This window comes from Narcine bancroftii, chromosome 10, assembly GCF_036971445.1.
Source record: "Narcine bancroftii isolate sNarBan1 chromosome 10, sNarBan1.hap1, whole genome shotgun sequence".
Taxonomy (NCBI): Eukaryota; Metazoa; Chordata; class Chondrichthyes; order Torpediniformes; family Narcinidae; genus Narcine; species Narcine bancroftii.
The window spans coordinates 16868936-16889508 of record NC_091478.1 but is presented as its reverse complement, the minus strand read 5'-3'; positions in this window follow the sequence as shown (position 1 = coordinate 16889508).

The window sequence follows — 20573 nt, the reverse complement described above, 5'->3', positions numbered from 1 at the left end:
AGGACTCAGGCCTGAAACATTGGTAATAATATCTTTACCTCTTATGGATGCTGTGAGACCAGCTGAGTTCCTCCAGCATTTCTGTGTTTTGATTATAATCACAGCAACCGCAGACTTTTGTGTTTGAATCTAAAGTACTTGTTATGTGTGATCAAATCGTTTCAGTGGGTTCACAGAGAAACGAGTCTATGCAGGCTAAACAAACAAAGGATGATCTTTATTGCACACATGGGGAAATCTTAACAGGGAAAACACAAAACAGCATTTGGTGCTTAAACAAAGCTCGCAGTCACATTGGATACAGTGACCTCTGATACCAATGGCGGCTTACACCCGTGCAGTAATATTCTGCAACTGGCACTCTTCTACATAGGGACTTCAACATGCACTCCTGGTTCCCTGTTCCAACGGGATGCGGCTTGATGCTAAGTATTCCCACACAATGCTATAGTCCACATTTTACCAACAACTCCTCCAGCAATATCCACAGTTTGCAAACTGGATTGAGCAGCATTCGAAGGCAGGACCAAGGAGCAAAGAGAAGGGGCTCCTGCACATGGTGGGCTTTTAAAGTGCAGTAAACTGGGGAATCTGGCTCAGGTAATAACAAAGTGATTCAAAGGGGCCAACAGTCAGGTGTCTACCAATAGGTGGGCAGAATTCAATCTTGATTGGCAGGTGATGTGACTTCCAACTTGGTTCCAGGTGGAAAGGTCAAGGGAACCTCCACAATCCACATTCTCACCTGGTTTCAGATACAATCCATATTCCCACTATGTTCCAAATGGAGAGGCCACATTACTCTCCACTATCCACACTACTTGGATTTTAAATCTGGAACTGGGAACTGCAGATATCCTAATTTTCAAAGTTATTTAATTTTTTGGAATTGTTCCTTCAGATTGTTAAAGTACTCTGCTATTTAGAAATGCTAAAGGAAAAGACCAGTGAATGATAAATCAGAAGCCTCACATGTTGTTGCAAAATAATTGGAGTATAATTAAGGAGACCTGTAAACTTCTCAAAATGTATTAGAAAAACAAAGCAAAATAACTATTATTTTTATGAACATCCAGAAATCTTTCTCTCTCATTATCTGTTATTTCTAATCTATGAATAGTTGTGGCTTAAGAAATCTTTTCCTGGTATCCCTCAACTCATCCCACCCATTGTCCCTGTATTTCGTTTCTCACTGTTTAGCTAATGCCCTAGTCACACCCACCTGTTCATCATCTGTTGAATAATAATCTCTTATGAAGGAGTTCATTTTGGCTTTTTGCTGGATGGCATATGTTGCCTGTGAAGATCATGCATATTCTTGATGCTGGTAACAGCAAGAATTTGCAACTCATCAAAAGGGAATAAGTTTAAACCAATTATAAGACATTCTATTCAGAGGTCCTGATGGTTTGTAATCCGTTTCGTTCATTAGCTTAGAATTTGAATTGAGGGTATGGAGTCAGAGTGCAGTCAGAGCTAAGGGTCCAGAGTGCATACAGACCTAGGATCGAGGTTCAGAACGTGATGGATCAGGAACATGGGTTGGGTTACAACAAGGACCAGGTCCAGAGGACTTTTTTTTCTGCTCCTTTTAAATTTTCTAGGTTCACTGGAAAATATATTGACTACTAATGAGGATAAAAATAATGAAAGAAGTGTTTTGAGGTGTTACTAGATTTAAAATCCAATGGTCTTGACACCACAAGTTCTGAGGGTACTCAATTATCAAGTTCAAATTTATTGTCATGTGTACCAAGCAGCAGTGATGGAGGTTTTACAAGCAAGGCAGTGACATTTCCTACATGGAATAACAAGCAAAATACATTACAAAAATGCAGAGTAACAGAGAGAGAGAGATCAGTTGGTACAGAGAGAGAGATCAGTTGGTACAGAGAAAAGACATCATAATTTTACTATTTTGGGGTTCATTCAGGAGTCCAATAGTGGTGGGAAAGAATTTGTTCTTGAACCTGGTGAAGCATGATCTCACACTTGCGAATCGTCTTCCTGACAGAAGGGGGAGTGCAGAGAGTGTGGCCAGGGTGGGTAATGGTTGTTTCTTTTCCAAGACAGCATAAGTTATTGATGGAGTTGATGGAGGGGAGAATGTATGAGGCCCTTGGAAAGGATAGATGGGGAGGGCAATAAAGATTTCCTGGAATATTATTAGGTTTAAAGTAGGAGAAAATATTATGAAATATAGGATTTAATTTCCTGGAATTTAGAAAAGGTTATGGGAAATATGACAAATTTCAAACTGACAGGGAAGAAATACTAATTGCTGGAATAGAAAATGAAAACTGAAAAATTGCTGATGCTGAGCAGGGAGCCTAGTGACCAAATTTAAGGCAAATATATGTGGATGAATATTTGAAGGGTGAGCAATAGGTGCATTAATATTGCTAACTGAGCAAATTTAATAAATTTGTGCATTGTGCAACTGTTCATCAGGAACAGACTGCAAGTAAATGCAGTATGTGCATTTTTTTTAAAATAATGTATTTAAAAGTTAATTTATCAGCCACAAATTGGCAGAATCATGTTAGGTCAACTTTTTCATTAACTCTTCCCCCCTCCCAGCCTTTGAGAATAGGAAACACATTAGACATTGGATAATAAACCCAGGGATTTGCATTATCTACAAATAATTGTTAACTATGACATGCTCACAACATTTGCTGTGACTTTTCACTCCTAAATGATAATGAACACCTACCGGAGTGTCTCTATGAAGAGACTTGGAGCCTTGTGTCATTGCAAATTAGCAGTGTGGCTGGTAATTAGTGGGTTGAAGCTTCCTACCTTTTCATCTCCAAATCAGCAGGTGTCAGAGAAAACAAAGCACTTATTAGACCAAGGGTGGAAGTGACAGGTGCTGATGAAGCACAGTCCTGTTGTGTGGAAAAACCTATTTTCCTCTCCATGTTGTCTTCGTTTTCTTAATTCAATAACCAGTTTTATAGCTCTCATTAATCTGGTCGAGATGGGCAAATACCAAATTGATCTCTGAATTCTGCTTTGTTAGAAGATATTCAATAATAGCAATATCCAATGACATGGCCTTTTAGATTTTAATAGAGGTTCAGACACTGGTTTCTGTCAGAGGGAAAACCAGTAACTGCATAGCATCACAGCTTCAGAGTTGTTTCAGTAAAGTGGCATTCAGCTCATTAAAACTAATAATCAAGTTTGGGGATCTGGGACTTGGTTCAACCCCTTTACAACGAGATCCTTGATTTTCTCATTGGCAGGCTCCACACAGTGCAGACTGGCAAAATCAATGACTATCAATACAAGGGCACCTCAAAGCAGTGTGATTAGCTGCACTATTCCCTCTACACTCATAAATGAACAGCTGATGTTGGCTACAATGCAATCTATAAATTTGCTGATGACACCAATGTTATTGATCGGTTAATGGGAAAATAGGACAGAGTTTGAGAAACTGGTTGAGTGGTAACAGAGCAACAATCTTGCTCTCAACATCAGCAAGACCAAGAAACTTATTGTGGACTTGAGGGGAGTCCAAGGAACCATGCATCTTCATTAATGGGACGGCAGAAGAGAGGGTTAGTACCTTCAAGTTTTTGGCCTCTCCTGTCACCAGTTCATAGAGGCATCTGTGAAGAAGGCACTTTCTAAGATGTCTGAGAAGATTTTGCGTGTCGCAGAATCCACCGAACTTCTACCGGTGCACTGCGGGAAGTATACTGAATAGTTGCATCAGAGCCTGGTTTGGAAACTCGAGTACCAGGAATGCAGATGGCTCCAGAAAATGCCAAACCTAGCCTAGCAAAGTTCATCAAGGGCACTGACATTCATCCATTAAAGATGCCTATGTGAGGTGCTGCTCAAGGAGGCAGCCAACATCATGAAGAGCACCCATCACCCTAGTCACATTAGAGTTAGGATTCTTTTATGAAATAAAGAGTATTGGCTGAAAGGAGAGGTTGGATAAACTTAGATAGTTGGAGGTTGATGGAAGAACAAAGGGTCTGTCCCTGTGTCATACCATTTTATGTTCTGTATTCTAGTGTCTATGTTCCTACATCTAACTTATAATCCATTTGCATAATTTAAATCTGAAGGACCAGCCGTAAATGGAGTACACAGTACCCATAAAGGAGCAATGAAGGAGGCACTGAATGATTAGGTTGATGAATGGAGTGGTGGATTGTATTTCAAACTCCTTTACAAACGAAGAGAATTTGTAGCTTTTTTTTTGTAGTTTCTCTATTTTATTTCAACCCACATTCTTCCAGGTATATTGGTTTACATATTGTCCCTCCAGATTGTGGTTACTTTTTGGCCTGTTGTTGACCAGTGGTGTTCTTGCTTTACTGTATTAATAGTGAACATTTTGTGATATCCACTGTAGCTTTTATCAAGTAAATCTCAGCAGTGGCATTACAGAGATGGCTTCTCTTCTTCCATTGAGGAATACCCTTCTCTGTCATGACCTGGCAACATATTAATTATGGTGTGTGTTATCACAACCTTTTGCCATATCTCACTGGTCAATTCTTTTTTTTTAAATTTTTTATTTTTCACAGCATAAATCACAATAGCCATGATATACACTTTTTCTTTTTCACACATTTACAGTGACTTTTGAGAATTTGTAGCTTAATGTTGACAATTATTTGCCAGGGTAGCCAGTCTTGGACATGTGACCAGTTTAGGAAAAACAACTCACTTTCCTGTTTCCAAGTGCCATTTGGAGGGAAAAAGTGATCAAATATGACTGAATAAAATTTAATGGTGATGATGTTTATTGTCATTCAAAATTCTTTAATGTATTTTTTAAAATTTTAATGGTACAGGTCAGTAGAAAGTCCTTCTGGCCATAACGTGTGGAGACCCATTACTCATAACTAATCTACCAACTCATATGTTTTTGGAGGATGGAAGGAAACGGGAGCATTTGGAGAAAACCCACGCAGGTCACAGGGAGAACATACAAGCTCCTTGCAGACTGTGCTGGTTTTGAACATGGGTCACAGACTTCCAGCTGGCAACTACATGGTGTAGGGGGTAGTAGTCGAGAGCTTCTGCCACCTTTCAAACATTTCGCATTCATTCAACTTAATTTTTTTTAAACCAAAGTAGGTTAAACTTTGTTCCTTCAATATTTTATATCTTTGTTTCTGAAAATGACGATGACTAGAGGGGCCAAGGCAGTGAAAAATGGTTTTTAAAAAAAGCAGCCCCTCTGACTTCAAACCTCATCTCAGACATGATGAAAAAAAAACAATCATGGGAGATAACAAAATAAATAACTGCGGCTATGAAAGAATGCCAACAAAAGATTGATTCCAGTTTTGAAAAGTTTCTATGATCAATGAAGATCGTTTGGATGCTGTAGCGCTTGATTTGGTATCTGTTAATAACTGAATTGAGAAGTTAGAAACTCGTTGTGAAGAAATGGCTGCGAGCAATTTCAAATGAACCTCCAGGGTGGTTGACTTGGAGAGCAGGAGCAGACATCAAAACATTTGAATTTTGGACTTAAAGGAGGATTCTGAGGAAGGCCAGTTAACTGACTTTTTTTTCTAAACTATTTATGGAGGTGTTTGGACAATTTTTTCATTACTGAGGCCATGCTTGATAGAGCACACCAGTGATTGATTCCAAAACTTAACTTGGAAAATCATCCACATTTGGTAATTCTTCATTTTCATTACTTTCAAGAAAAGGAGCGTGTTATCCATGAAGACCATTGCGACAGAAACCTGAGCTATCTCGATCAACAAATTAGATTTGTTGAAGATTTCTGCCCTGAAGTCATGAGATGCAGAAAAGATACAGAGATGTTATGGCTGCACTATACAACAAAGGAATCGGACCTGCTCTGTTGTACCCAGCTCATCTGAGGATCACTGTGGAAAATGGGAGCTAGAAATTCTTAGACTCGGTGGAGGACACTCGCAAATTCTGGCTGACTTTGTTTTAACTTCAAGTCCAATATGAGTTGATACTCTGTGTCTGAAGTTTTTTTTAATTCTGAAGGGTTTTTTTTTCTCTAGTAGGGGGAAGACTGAATATTATTTTCCTTTTATTAATTGAAGGGTAAATTGATCTAAAATTATGTGGGTTTTTAAAATTTTAATTTTGTTTATTCTTGATATTAAGATTTAAATAGATTGTACTAATTTTACTTTAGTAATTGATAATTTTCATCTCTTTTGCTTATTCATTTCTTAATTGTGTAAGTGATATAACATTGGTAGTTTATTGTTTGATCATTGGAAATTTGGCTTGCGCGGTTAGTTTAATTGTAGGACCGTCGGAAAATGCAGTCGGCGTCGAAATAATGTACGTGCATTTAATCTATTTTAAGTCTGGAAAAAATTTATAATAATCAAATATAAGGGTTAGTGTTTAACTTACTGAGTTTGGAAAATTAAATGTGGATTTTTATATTTTAAGGAGTTTTTAAATTTTTAATGAGTAGATATTATGAAAGTTTAATGATTAATGCTTTGCTGACATTAATGCAGCTGTATATGTTTTTTTTCCATCCTGGCTGATAGTGGAAATGAGACCTGGCTCTATTGGGCATGTACTTGCGGCAAGCTTGGTATTCTCACTTTGCTTAAACTTATTAATTATGCTGTTCTTTTTTTAATATGAGGATTATAAGATCTTCAGCAGAAGTGCATGGGGTTACAATATATTTTTGTGAGCTAGTTGCAACTTTGGCAACATTCAGACGTGGGAGGTTGTGAAGGAGGGCTTTTGTTTGGGTTTATACTGGATTTGCAAGGTTATTTGTATTTCATGGTCTACATATTTTGTGGTTTGAAGGTGACAGCTCTTTGAGTGGTGACAGATGCCAACTGGATCATTTTCACAACATTAATTAATATGAATTAGGACTCATGATGAATCCTATTAGGTTTATATTGCGGAATACGAAAGGTATAAATGGGGTAATTAAACACTAGGGCATTTAAAGGCTGATATTTTCTTCAAGAAACTCATAATAGGAATTCTGATAAAGATAGCCTTGTGACCAAATGGAAGGGACAACGTTTTCATTCTTCTGATGCTCAAATCAGGGAAGTTTACATTTTAATAAATCAAAATATTCCATTTATACTTCTTAAAACTATATCAGACAAACAAGATCATTATATTATTGTTACAGGTAAATTATATCATAAAAATGGTGGTGTTGGCTAATATGTACAGCCCGAACATTGCGGAGCCAGAATTATCTTGAAATAAGTTTTCAGTCCTACCTGATTTAAATCAATATTCACTGATTTTGGAAGGGAACTTTAATTGTTAGCGTAATACTATTCCAGACCGTTAATCCTCTAAACCAAGTAAATTTGCTCTGCAATCCATTCCTTTGAACAAATGTTGGTATTTCAGATGTTTGATGCTTTATATTAAACAGAGAATTTCTTTTCAAATGTGTATGGTTCCTATCCTAGGACTGATTATTTTCTATAGATAATTGATTTAATTGAACAAATTTTGTGATCACGCTCCCGTTATCTTGTCTTTGAACCTTTTTGATATTCCTTTTACAAAAAGGCATTGGCATTTTAATTCTACCTTACTCTCATATAATAATTTTTTGAATTTTATGGAAGGACAAATACAGTTTTTCTTCACTACAAATTCTTCTACAACTATTTCAAATTTGATTGTATGGAACATATGAAAGTATATCTGAGAGGGCAAATTATTTATTAGACAGCTAATATAAAGAAGAAGACTAATAAGGAAAGATTGGAATTAATTAATCAGATTAAACAAATTGATTTACAATACACTCAATATAAAAATCCTGATTTTATATAAAAGGAGAGTTGAACTTAAAACTTAATTTGATCTCCATTGTACTTTGGAATTGGAAACAATGTCTCCTCCTCACTGAACATCAACATTGGTGCTCCCCAAAGATGAACGCTTATTCACCTGCTCTACTCGTTGTACACCCATGACTCTGTAGCCAGGTTCCAATGCCAATGACACCACAGTTGTTGGCAGAATCACAAATGACAATGAGGAACTGTACAGGAGGGAGACCGATCAGCTCAGATTTCACTCCATTGAGGACATCTACATGAGCTTAAAAAAGCAGCCTCAAAGACCTTCTCCACCCACTCTGCTAACGTCGGGTAATAGGTACAGGAACCTAAAGATGAGTACTCAGCTGCACAAGGACAGCTTCTTTGCCGCTGCCATCAGATTCCTGAATAATCAATGAACCGAAGATACTGCCTTACTTTTCAAACACGATTGTTATTATTATTTTTTATAATAATGTCACAGTATGGTTATAAATATGTACATTTGCATTATGATGCTGCCACCAACACCAAATTTCATGAGAATAAATTCTGATTCTGATACTTATCCCAATGAACAGCAACTTTTGAGGAGTAAGAGTCAGTTCTATATTCATGGTGAAAAATCTAGAAAACCTTTGGCTCTCCAACTGAAAGGAATGGCTGCTAAAAGACAAATTAAAAAGATTCGGATGGGAGGGGGAAGTCATGTGACACGTAGGACGTGGGATCCTAAAACTCCCGGGAAAATAGAAGAAAATGATTATCCAAATGAAGTAAACAGAGATTAAAATATAAGAACAGTCCATTTACCTTTTAAAATGCCTCCAAAGAAAAGAATGATTGTTGCTGGAGCAATGAAGATATTGCTTTTAAATATGAATGGAGGCCTTTGATGCAGAGAAATCCCGGATCTGGAGTAATGGTTAGGGCCCATCAGAGAGTTGAGTTCCTGAGAATAGCAGCAAGTCTGACCAGCCTGCCGGCTGGGTAAGATGGTGCAGGGCCAAAGAAAACAGATTCTTTAAGCAAGGTCAGATCATTGAATTCAAGAGAGATGATTGATTTCGGTGATGAAGGGAAGTTTTCTTCATGGTCTCATCAATTTATGGAGAATTTGAAAAAAGACACCAAGAATTAAGGAAGAAGGACAAGAGGGGAAAAGTTACTTCAGTGTATGAAGATGTTAAAAAAATTAAATATAAATCTAAGGCTACACAAAGGATGAATTACAAGAGATGGTATGGGAAATGTGGAATTGTATGAAGATAATACAAAAAGAAATAACATATTTAAGATCTGAAGTTAAGGATATGAATGAAAAATACAAGCAGTTATCAACAAATATGATGTGAGTACAATAACAAAAGGGTGAGGAAAATCAGAAAGTTAATAAAATTCAACGAAAGGCTGGAAATGCAAAGGAGAAGCTGGAAAAATTAGAGTCTAAAGTTGAGAAAGAAATTATTGAGAGGAAGATAAATTCAGAAAAAAATGATAAGATGGAAAATTTTAGTAGGAGGAACAACATTAAAATTTTTGGTTTGGAGGAAGGAGAAGAAAAGTATGATATTAAGTTTCTCCGAGGATGGATACCTAAGGTTCTGGGGGTAAATCAATTTGAAGGTCCAATTGAAACTGAAAAAGCACACAGCCCTCAGACCATGCTGCAATCAAATGAGAAACCTCGCTGTGTAGTAATTAAGTGTTCAAAATATTGAGACAAAGAAAAGATTTTGGCCTCAGCAGCAGAAAAAATAAGAATAAAGAAAGGTCCACTTGAATATCATGGTTCGAAGATTTTCTTTTATCCGGGTGTAGAGTTCGTCGAAAGAACCAAAGACTTGTTGATCCAAACCAAGGCTTTTATTAGCAAAAGACAGGAGCTCTTCACAGGTGGCCGACCAGTCCGGAATGATCCGACCTGGCTAGGGACACAACCCTTTAAGGCCCAGACAGTAGGCGTGGCTTAGCTCTCAGCCAATCGCTGTAAGCTCAGTCTAGATACTGTAACTATATACATTGGTGATAGGTCTGTACTATCACGCAGGATATTACTACACAGTTGTTGGTTAAGAGGAGACAGTTTAATGAAGTCGAGAGAAGTCTTTGGGAAAAGGGATACCAGTTTATGTTACGTTATCCAGCGACGATGAAGATTGTATTACCGGAAGGCAAGAATGAAATTTTTTTATGGATTACAAACAGGCATCGGATTTTGTGAAACTTTACCTTTTGATAGGGCTGAGAAAACGAGGGGGAATTATTTGGAATGAGGCAATCAACTAGTACATTAGAGACTTTGTCCTGATGTAGCACCTGGGAGGTGAAGGGTGCTGAAGATCATTTGGCCGCTGTTCATGGGCTCGTTTCACGCAAACACCTTTATATCAAAACAAACTTTCCTTTTACTGTTAATAATCAAATTTTAAAGATATGGAATCAAATGGGGATTAAAACAATAGATGACTGTTTAGAAGTTGGTAAATTATTTATTTTCAATGAATGAAAGAAAAATATTTCTTAAATAATACTTTTTTTGTTATTATGTAGTAGGTTGTGAGTGAACGCAACGAAGAGACTGAGACAACAAGCTGTGTGCTCAAGTATCACAAATGCTATATTTTGAATTCCACACTGCAGCCTTTAAGCCTGTCTTTGGTCCTACCTGATGATGCAAGCAGGTACGTGACCTTCCGGTTTGGACCAGAAGAGACAGTCCCACAACGCCATCCTTGCCCCGCTGACCACGCATGACAAGTGGGGCCGGTTGGCCATAGTAAACGTGTGTGGCCACACAACCCCTCCCCCCCCCCCCTCCCACCCCAGAACCAGTACTGATGGTCTCGGGATGCATCAAGGGTGAGGTGTACTGTTTCAGTGTCCGACCCTTGTGCCCTGGCGGGGGAGCCTGTACTGGCTGGGACGCCCAAATGAGTTGGTTTTAACCGGTCCAGCATGAATAACTCTTCCTTGCCCCCAATGTCAAAGGTGAGCATCGATGCATTCCTGTGTAGCACCCTGTATGGACCTTCATAAGGTTACTGAAGGGGAGTCCTGTGCAGGGCGGTTGACCATGTCTCGATGGCAGGGATGGTGCAATGGAGCTCAGTTTGTCACGTAGTCTTTCGAGGACGACAGTGGTGTCGGTGTCTTGCTTAGTTGCTGGAGGGAGGAATTGGCCAGGTACTGCTATGATCTCTCTGTAGACTAGTTCAGCAGAGGAGACCCTGAGGTCATCCTTGGGTGCTGTGTAAATTCCCAGGAGAACCCAGGGCAGTTTGTCCACCCAGTTAGGCTTCTCGAGGCATGACATCAGTGCCGATTTGAGATGGCGGTGGAAGTGCTCAACTAACCCATTGGCTTGATGGTGGTAAGCTGTGGTGTGATACAGCTGGATGCCCAAGGGTCTGGAGAGTTCTGTCCACAGGGTGGAGGTGAATCGCACACCCTTGTCAGTTGTAATGTCTGCCAGAACACTGAAGGGGGAGGCCCAAGATGGCGCATGTCTCTGTGAAGGCATCCAGAATGGGTATGACCTCTGGCCAGTGAGTGGACCTGTCCACCACCAGGAGACTGGCAGAGGTCCAACTATGTCAAGATAGACATGTTGGAACCTGCAGGACAGGGGTTTGAACTGCTGGAGTTAGTGCTTGGTAGGCCGCTGGACTTTGGCTGTCTGGCAGTCTGTGCAGGTTTTGGTCCACTCTGTGACTTGTTTATGCAGGCCATGCCAAACAAATTTTTCAAACACCAGTTGCACTGTTGTGCAAATTGAGGGGTGTGACAAACCATAGATCACATTGAAGACTATTCTCCTCCATTGGACGGGGATGAGAAGTCGGGGTTGGCCAGTGAAAACATCGCAAAGGAGCGTAGTGCCATCAGGGTCAAATGGGAGGTCTTGGAGCTGCAATCCCGTGATTGCAGTTCTGGAGCTGAGTGTCTCAGGTCGTCCTGTTGTGCCCGAGGCAGATCATGGTAGTCGATGCCACGCGACGTAGCGTTGACTGCCAGCCTGGAAAGTGCATCTGCGACCACATTGTGCTTTCCTGATAGATGTCGGATAGCAGTGGTGAATTCAGAGAAGAGGATAAGTGTCTCTGTTGTCGGGCAGACCATGAATCGGAGGACTTTGAGAAGGCAAATATAAGTGGTTTGGATCAATGTAGACAGTGAATGGACACCCTTTCAGGAAGTGGTGGACGGCCAAGTAGAAAGAGATTAGTTTCCAGTCAAATGCATTGTGCTTCAGTTCAGGCGGCCACAGGTGTCAACTGAAAAAGGTGAGAGATTTCCATGAGTCATCAACAAGTGTTGCAAGACAATGCCCACTGCTGTGTTGGACGCATTGAAGCATTCATTCATTGGTACGTCCATTTGTGGATGTACTAGCATCATTGTGTGGGCCAGGGCCTCTTTGGTCTGCTCGAAAGTGCTGTGAGCCTCATCTGTCCATTCGAGCTCCTTCGACAAGCCCAACATTAATGTGAGGAGAGGGCGCATAATCTTGGATGCTGCAGGGATGAATCTGTTATAGAAATTTACTATACCATGAACTCCTGCAGGCTCTTCAATGTTGTCAGTCTGTGTGTGGCATCCATTTTGGTAAAGGGGTGGCACCAGTTTTGGTAATTTTGTGGCCCAGAAAGTCTATTTCTGTGAGGCCGAACTGATACTTCTGTGGGTTAATAGTGAGGCCGAACTGTGCGAGGTGAGTAGAACGCTGGCGGAGATATGCAATATGCTCCGCAGATGAGTTGCTGGATACCGGGATGTCATCGTGGTAGATGAAAAGAAAAGGTAAATCTCTGCCGACCGCGTCCATGAGGCGTTGAAATGCCTGCACTGCATCTCTTAAACCAAACAGCATGTGTAGGAACTTGAACAGGGTAAACGGGGTAATGATAGCCATCTTTCGACGTCATCTGGGTGTATGGGGATATGGTGGTATCTACGGATTAGGTTGACTTTGGAGAAAAGCTTTGCATCATGGAGGTTCACTGTGAAATCCTGGATATGGGTAATTGGATAGTGTCTGTCGTTGAGATGCCTGTAATCACCACAGGGTCTACAGCTGCTGTTGGACTTGGGCACCAAGTGGAGGGGTGAGGCCCACAGGCTATTGGAACAACGGACGATGCCTGAGCTCCTCCAGGCATCTAAACTTTTCCTTGGTGAGCTGGAGTTTGTCTGGAGCCAGGCGGTGTGCCCAGGAATGCGATGGTGGGCCAGTGGTGGCAATATGGTGCTGGATGCTGTGCTTAGGCATGGTTGCCGTGAACTGGGAGAGCAGAATGCAGGGAAATTCTGCAAGGAGGCGACTATACTGGCGTACACGACCTTCTGGTCTGGATTGGAAGAGATGGTCCCACGACGCCATCCTTGCTTTGGCTGCCCCGCCGACCACACATGACAAATGGGGCTGGTTCACCATTGCAAACCTGCTTTACCACAATTATCAAGTCAAAGCTTTTTTTAATTGATAAATTAAGTCAAAGTTTAAGATTACCTAGACAGACTGAATTAGAAATGTTGATTACTAAAGGAGGTACAAATAAATGTGTACTTAAAGGAAAATGTCCAAATCAGACATTCATAAATCAAGATTAAGATGGGAAATAGATTTAGATAGAAAAATAGATTCAAAATGATTGGAGAACATTATGTAAAGATAACAAATTATTATTGTAAGATATAGATTGGTACAAGATAATTTTTATATCAATTATATTTAACTCCTCAAAAATTAAAGATTTAATATAATCAGATTCATGTTTTAGATGTGGTAAAGAGAAGTTATTTTTTTCATCTGACCTGGCAATGTGCTAAGATCAAGTTTTTCTGGATACAAGTTAAAGTATTTATGAAGAAAATATTAAAGGTAGAACTCCTGCTTGACCTGATGTTATTTTTGTTGAGAAACATTAAAATGTTTAGTTTAAAATTAAGATTAACTATGTACCAAATTGAATTTTTTTTACGATTAGCTTTAGCTGTTTCGAGAAAATATTACTTGGAAATTCAGATATGGATTTAGGAATGCAAAGATAGTATATCAAAATGAGATCTTGTATTCCTCTTGAAAAAATAACATAGTTTACATGATAAATATTTTTTTCTGAAAATGTGGAGCCCATAGTTACAATATGTTGGTTTGAAAATTTCAGCTCTCAATAGCTTGTCTTGGTGGTGGTTTTTGGTTTCACAGTGGTTGATTTAAATTTGTATTTCTATTTTGATAATCTCCTTCTCTTTTTAGGGGGTAGATGGGAGGGAGGAGGGTGGTGAGGAGGGAAGGAGGGATTAGTTCATATACCACATGGAATATGGTATATGGAATAATCTCTTTTTAGGGGGTAGATGGGAGGGTGGAGGGTGGTGAGGAGGGAGGGAGGGATTAGTTCATATACCACATGTATTTCTTTTTATATATTATCCATTATTAATTGAAATGTGATTGTAGTTTTTAAAAATTCTTCAATAAAATATTCAAAAAAAATTGCTATCAATAGCTACTTTCAGGTGGAATAGCTGGGAGAATGCGACTCTGGAGCTGGTTGCGGGTGTGTGCGAAGCGACATCTAGGTGGCAGTGCTGAAGATGCTGTTCTGGCACCTGGAATGTCTGCAGCGGGGAGAGGCTCTGCGGAGCAAACGCCAGCTCCTGTCGACTGTGGCCATAGTTCCGCCCGCTTTCAAGTGCCTAGGGGGAGCGCTCGGAAGCGGAGAATACACCTACCCGAGGAGGGTTGGGTAAGTACTCCTCGGGTTATAGTTCTCTGCTTTCAGGTGGCCTCCCAATAGCCGCATTTGGGTATTTTAGGCAGCTTTACATTGGGGTATTCTGGCCACCTGATAGCAGTTAGCGAGGTAAAAGCTAAAATTTGCTTTTGAGATGGAGTCGGTAGTATTTCCGCTTCTTAAGAAAAACCAAATCAAGCAATTAAGGGACGTGGTTCTAATTTGTCCTTAAAATGACTGATAAAGTTTGAAAATATTTTAAAACATAATCTATTTTTAAAGTAAACCTAAAAAACTAATTTCAAGCCCCAAGGTCTAGTCAGTTGCAGAGGGAGAAAAAATATGAATTAAATGATGAAAGAAATATTGTTGCACAAGTAAATGGAGCAAGAATAATGAGATCATGTTTTATATCCTACAGATTCCTGCTTGTCACCATCCTCTTTCGTAAGCTGCATGAAAGAAAAACATCGCTAAGTTTGAGGAAAGCAGTTATCATGGCTTGTCTCTGTTTTGAATTGGAGCATGCGAGCTCTCCAACAGAGATAAGAAATCTTTCAGTGGGAAAGACAAAGTCCTCTTGCACCCTGTGGTGTTTCTCTGTGGAAGGTTTATCCAATATATTTGTTGCTATCACAACACTTGATTTTTGCCACTTAAAGATTCAATTAACAGAAAGGACCATGTTGAGGTGCTTGATTAATCTGATGATTTATGTTCTTAAAGGATTTGTTTGCATCCCTTCTGCAGGCATACTTCAACATTACCTCTTTTTTCGTTCAATAACACTGCAACAGACATCACCAGAACTTCATACTTTGGAAAATGGAATTTTAAAAGGACTTTCCAGGCCTTCATACAAGGTGCATTTGAAGTCACCTTATCCTATGACATCTGGATTATGATAGTCGAAATGTTACAGACTGAGACATTCACCCCACCCCCTTCTCTGAACCAGTGATCTGTGATTTTCTGGTAGGTGGTCCAAGACAAGTTGAGGAATATTGTAGATTGCCTGTCAGTGAAAAAAAGTTGAGAATCACTGATGCAAAGAATTCCAACCACAAATAACTGAGCACGTGATCGTACATTGTCAACATTAACTGCTGAGCATGTTACCAATGTAAAGGGAATAAAGAGCTATTTGTATTATCCAGTCCTTTGATAATAGACCTATACCACATTTTCAAAAGAGAGCATGTAAAAGATGTGTGGCTTGTCAAGATATACAGTAACTTGTCTATTCATAATGATTGCATTTAAATATTTGCATTATAGGATCAAGGATGTTTTGAATACAGAAGTGCTGGTTGTATATTCATTTATTGCAGATGACTGTAGTTTTGGTCTTTTTCCCCAATCAGTAATAGGATCTGAAATAAATTGTTAAAGCATATTTTGGCAATCCATCAATACCTGGGTTTATGCCATACACTAATGCAAGTTCCCTACTGTGAGAATATAATTTGTATTTAATTCTCTACGTATGCAGCATAATCTCAGAGCAATGACAGAAGGCCACATTTACCTGCAATTTGTATTGTGATACAAACAAAATTGCATTGCGGCTTAAAGCAAAAATGGGCTGTGGTTACTGGAGTAATAAATAGCAAATCCAAAACAGAAACTAAAAAATGTTGAATATCACAGGTTAGCAATCCTTCACCAGAACTGGAAAAACGTGAAAGAAAGGGGTATTTTAAGTTGATGGAGGGAAAGGTGCCGAAAAAAAGACAAAAGCAAATGTTTGTGATTGTCACAGGGCAAACTTATAAGTGACAATAAATCGAGATAATTAATTTGGTTTCCTGAATTAAACATTAGTAATGGGCCTCTTAGCCCAAAATCAGAAAATATTTTCCATTAATTCAGTCGTATATGGAACGAGTTGGCAAAATTCCAGGGTCATCCATTTGCATCTCCAGCAGGGGAGCTCACAGGAGTTAAATGGTCAGATGTTAGATCTGAGATCTTGGGTCTCAAGTACTCGAATGACAAAGCTAATTTGCAAATCTTAAAACAACCTTAAAGGATCAGTGGAGACAGCATTTATTTAAATCATGGTTCAAGGCTGTGGACATGATCTCCTCTCCCTGCAGAGCTTTGTGAAGACAACATTTGCAATAGTTCATTCCTTTCTGTGAACTCCGTTACAGTCCTCAGCAACAATTGAGAGGCACATAAACGAATGGGTTAAGTTTAGCGCAAAATTTATTAACAAACTAACAAGAATAGAATTAATCCAATAAACAACCCATGAACATCAGCCTTAATGGACACTCTACATAAGTAACATTATTATATGGCCTATGTGGGGAAAAAACCCCAGACCATTACAGTCCAAGCTGAAATTCCCCAAAAAAATCACCAAAATTCCTCAGTCAGTCTCATCAAGTCAGTCAGTCAAGAAGAATCAGCTTCCTGCCTCCAGGAGTGAAAATAAACTTACAAGTGTAATTACGGCTGTGAATAGAGGAAAAAGTGACTACCTAAAAATGTTAAGTTCATTAATGAGGGCTGTAATTTACCTAGATAAAAGATGAGCTGCTTGTGAGAAACACAAAAACTGTAGATGGTGGAATTTAGTGAACAAAGAGAAGCTGGAGGGTCTCAGCAGGTCAGGCAGTGTCAATAGAGGCAAAGAGTCAGTAACTGTTTTGGGTCAGGACCCTTTATTGGCCCATTAGCTTATGTTGACCAGTATTGGAAATATGAGGCCAAAGACCTGAGGTATATTCGTGGGAGTGGGGCAAAGAATTAAAGTTAGAGGCAATTGAGTAAAACATGCAAAAACTGTATTTACAAATATTTAAATTGGTATTGAAAATAATCTACACATTTGTTTAGAATGGAATATCCATTTACCTGGCATTTTTAGTTTAACTTGAATCAAAATAGCAATGTATCATTAGTTCCACCTAATGACTGATTCTGATCATGCACTTTAATTTTATTTTGTCTGTTCCTGTGGAGTTTGAATTTGAAATCAATATATCTAATTTATTCCGTTTGATATTCTCTTTCAAAATGTACACCTAATTTATAATAAATAAAAATGCCTGACAATTATATTTTGTACAAGCAACCTCTAGGTCAATCTCTCCCTGCTTCAGGTAGAAATACCCACCTGCTTCAAGGCACCATCATCCCAGGGCCAAAGAATAACATTGTGAAGAACTAAGTGATTATTGGTCAGTGACTCTGACATCCACCATCATGAAGCACTTCAGAAGGCTTGTCATGGCCCACATTAACTCCAGCCTCCCAGATACCATCTACCTGGCCCTACACATCTGGACAACGTCCACATCAGACTATTGTTCATTGGCTATATCTTTGAGTTCTTGACTTCAAGATATTGGCTTCAGCACCCCTCTGCTGTTGGATACATAGCTTCCTGCAGGCCACAATCAATGATGGGTTGAACAGCATTTATGAAGGAATTACTAACATTTCATGTCGAGACCCTGCATCAGGACCCTGAAAATTTTTGTTGTACTCTCTCACATCAGAGACAATGGTTAAGCATTCAGGTATGTGTTTTTTTTTAATGTTTAAGCAAAGAGCAGCATTTTCATTTTTTTTAAGATTAATTTCTATTCTGAATGCAGTAACAGCCAATAAGGAAAATCATAAACATGGTATAGAGATCTCATCTTGTAATTTTTTTAGGAGGTAAAAGTAGCATACAAAAATGACAAGGGACCCTTTCAACCAAACCACTTCAATTTTACGTAACCGAAGGTTTGTGAAGTGATAATCTTGTTGACAGTTTACGAATTGTAGAAAGACAAAGGAAAACAAATCTGTAAGGTTTCTGAATTTTGGAATGCATTTAATTTTAAGATTGTTATCAACAACTGTGTTAACCAGTCTTCTAATTCAAAGTAAACATCAAGTACTGTACTCCATTAGTAAATGATCACCTAACAGAAAATAGATATTACAAAATTTTGCAATTCAATTGAAATATGAGCTTTGCAGTATTCAATGTAATATACATCAAAATTTATAGCACAACTGGTGTTGCACATTTTCCAGTTTCTCCCCTGGAGAACCAAATACCTTTCAGTGGACAATATATAAAAGGTGCCGGAGAAACTCAGTAAATCCTGCAGAGACCATAGGAGGCAGATATATAACCAACATTTTGGACCCAAACACTTTGTCAGAGTATGAACAAAAAGCAAGCACCTAAATAAAAAAAAACATAGGGGAAGGAGGAAAGAAAGGGCAGGGAGAGGAGCACAAACCAACGGCCAAGAAGCCATTAGTGGACATGGATCGGAGGGCAGGATAGAAAAGCATTGGGGCAGGGGGTTGTTCTGAATGCAGAACTGGAGGAAGGGTAACAGAAGGAGAGGGATAGCGAAAGAGAGGGACAGAACCAGAGGAAAGGTGACATTAGGATAGGAAAAGGGAGTGTTGCGGGGGGGGTCTAACAGAAACCAGAGAGGTCAATATTTATCAGAGGTAGCCCAGACTGAATATGAGATGGTGTTCCTCCAATTTGTGTCTCAGTCTAGTAGTGTTTGAGACCATGGTCAGCCATGTTGGTATGGGAATGGGGCAGGGACCTGAAATGGGAGATGCCTGCTATTGCAACAGAGAAAAGATGCTCAATGAAGTGAACTCCCATTCTTTCTGATGTAGAGGAGGCCACAATGGGAGCACCAGATGCACTTCCAAAAATACCTTGATGAAGAGCTTGGGCCCGAAACATTGGTTATATATTCTTGCCTCTCATGGATGCGATATACCATTTCAGTGGCATACCACATTCAGCCTTGTGTTTTTATTTAGAGTCCAAGCAAGGTGAAGTGATGATGATGCAGTTACAAATTAAGTCTTTCAGGTGGTCTGGTTTTTCACTGTGACCATTGTAATACTGGCTGCAATTGCAGCACAGTGGTGGGGTCTTGGGCAATCTGGGGTGCGTGTTTGCAGTTGTTGGCATTGGGCTGGAGCGTATGTGGCAACAAGTCTGGGGTGTCCTCTTTTGTGGGTGAGATAATGTGCCATGGCCCTGGTGCATCATGGGTGGCTAGGGGGGAGGGGGTGTGGAATGAACAGTGGAGGTCTCCAGAGCCCCTGAGGGCACCAGATCCCTAACAGAGAGGGTCCTCAAGCCCAACAGGTTACACCACTTAGGAACATTGGGAGTTGGCGAGGAGGAGGTGAATCCTTTTGATCAGAAGGTCAGACTTGTGGCTCCTCACATGGTTCCGGTATAGGACTGGCCTTGGGGAAGTCAGCCATGCCTGCAACATGGTCCTTGTCACAATTTCCTGGGAAAGGAAAACGTATATGTTCGTGTGGTGTAGCACCTGATGGAGTGGAATGCCTCTGGGAGGACCTCTTGCCAGTGGGAGACTGGAAGGGTTGGTAGGACAGCCTTCCAGACCATGGCATTCTCTATTTCCACCTGGTCATTCCCATTGGTGGACCTTCTCAAGGCAATGCCTCAGGCAAGCAAGTATTGGTGTAGCTTGTTGTTCATAAAAGAGGCCTCCTGGTCTCTATGAATATAGCTGGTGAAGCCAAATAGAGTGAAGAGACTGAGGAGGGTCTTGATTATGGTGGCAGCTGTCATGTCAGAGCAGGCGATAGCAAATGGAAAATGGGAGTACTCATCAATAACATTGAAGAAGTACACATTGCGGCCCGTGGAGGGCAGGGGTCCTTTGAAATCGACGCTCAGGCGTTCAAAGGGGAGGGTGGCCTTTGGCCAGTAGAAGTGTGGTTTGCAATCTGCACAGACCTGGCAGTTTATGGTCAGTGACCTGATCTCTTCAATGGAGTGCATCAGGTTGAGGGCTTTGATAAAGTGGAAGAAACTGATAACTCCAGGGAGGCAGAGGTCATTGTGAAGGGCTTGTAAATGGTCAATCTATGTGCTGGCACAGGTCCTGCAGGATAGGGCATCAGGTAGCTCATTGAGTTTCTGGTTCAGTACAAGGTATCATAATTGTAGGTGGACAGTTCAATTCTCCACCTCAATATCTTGTTGTTTTTGATTTTACCC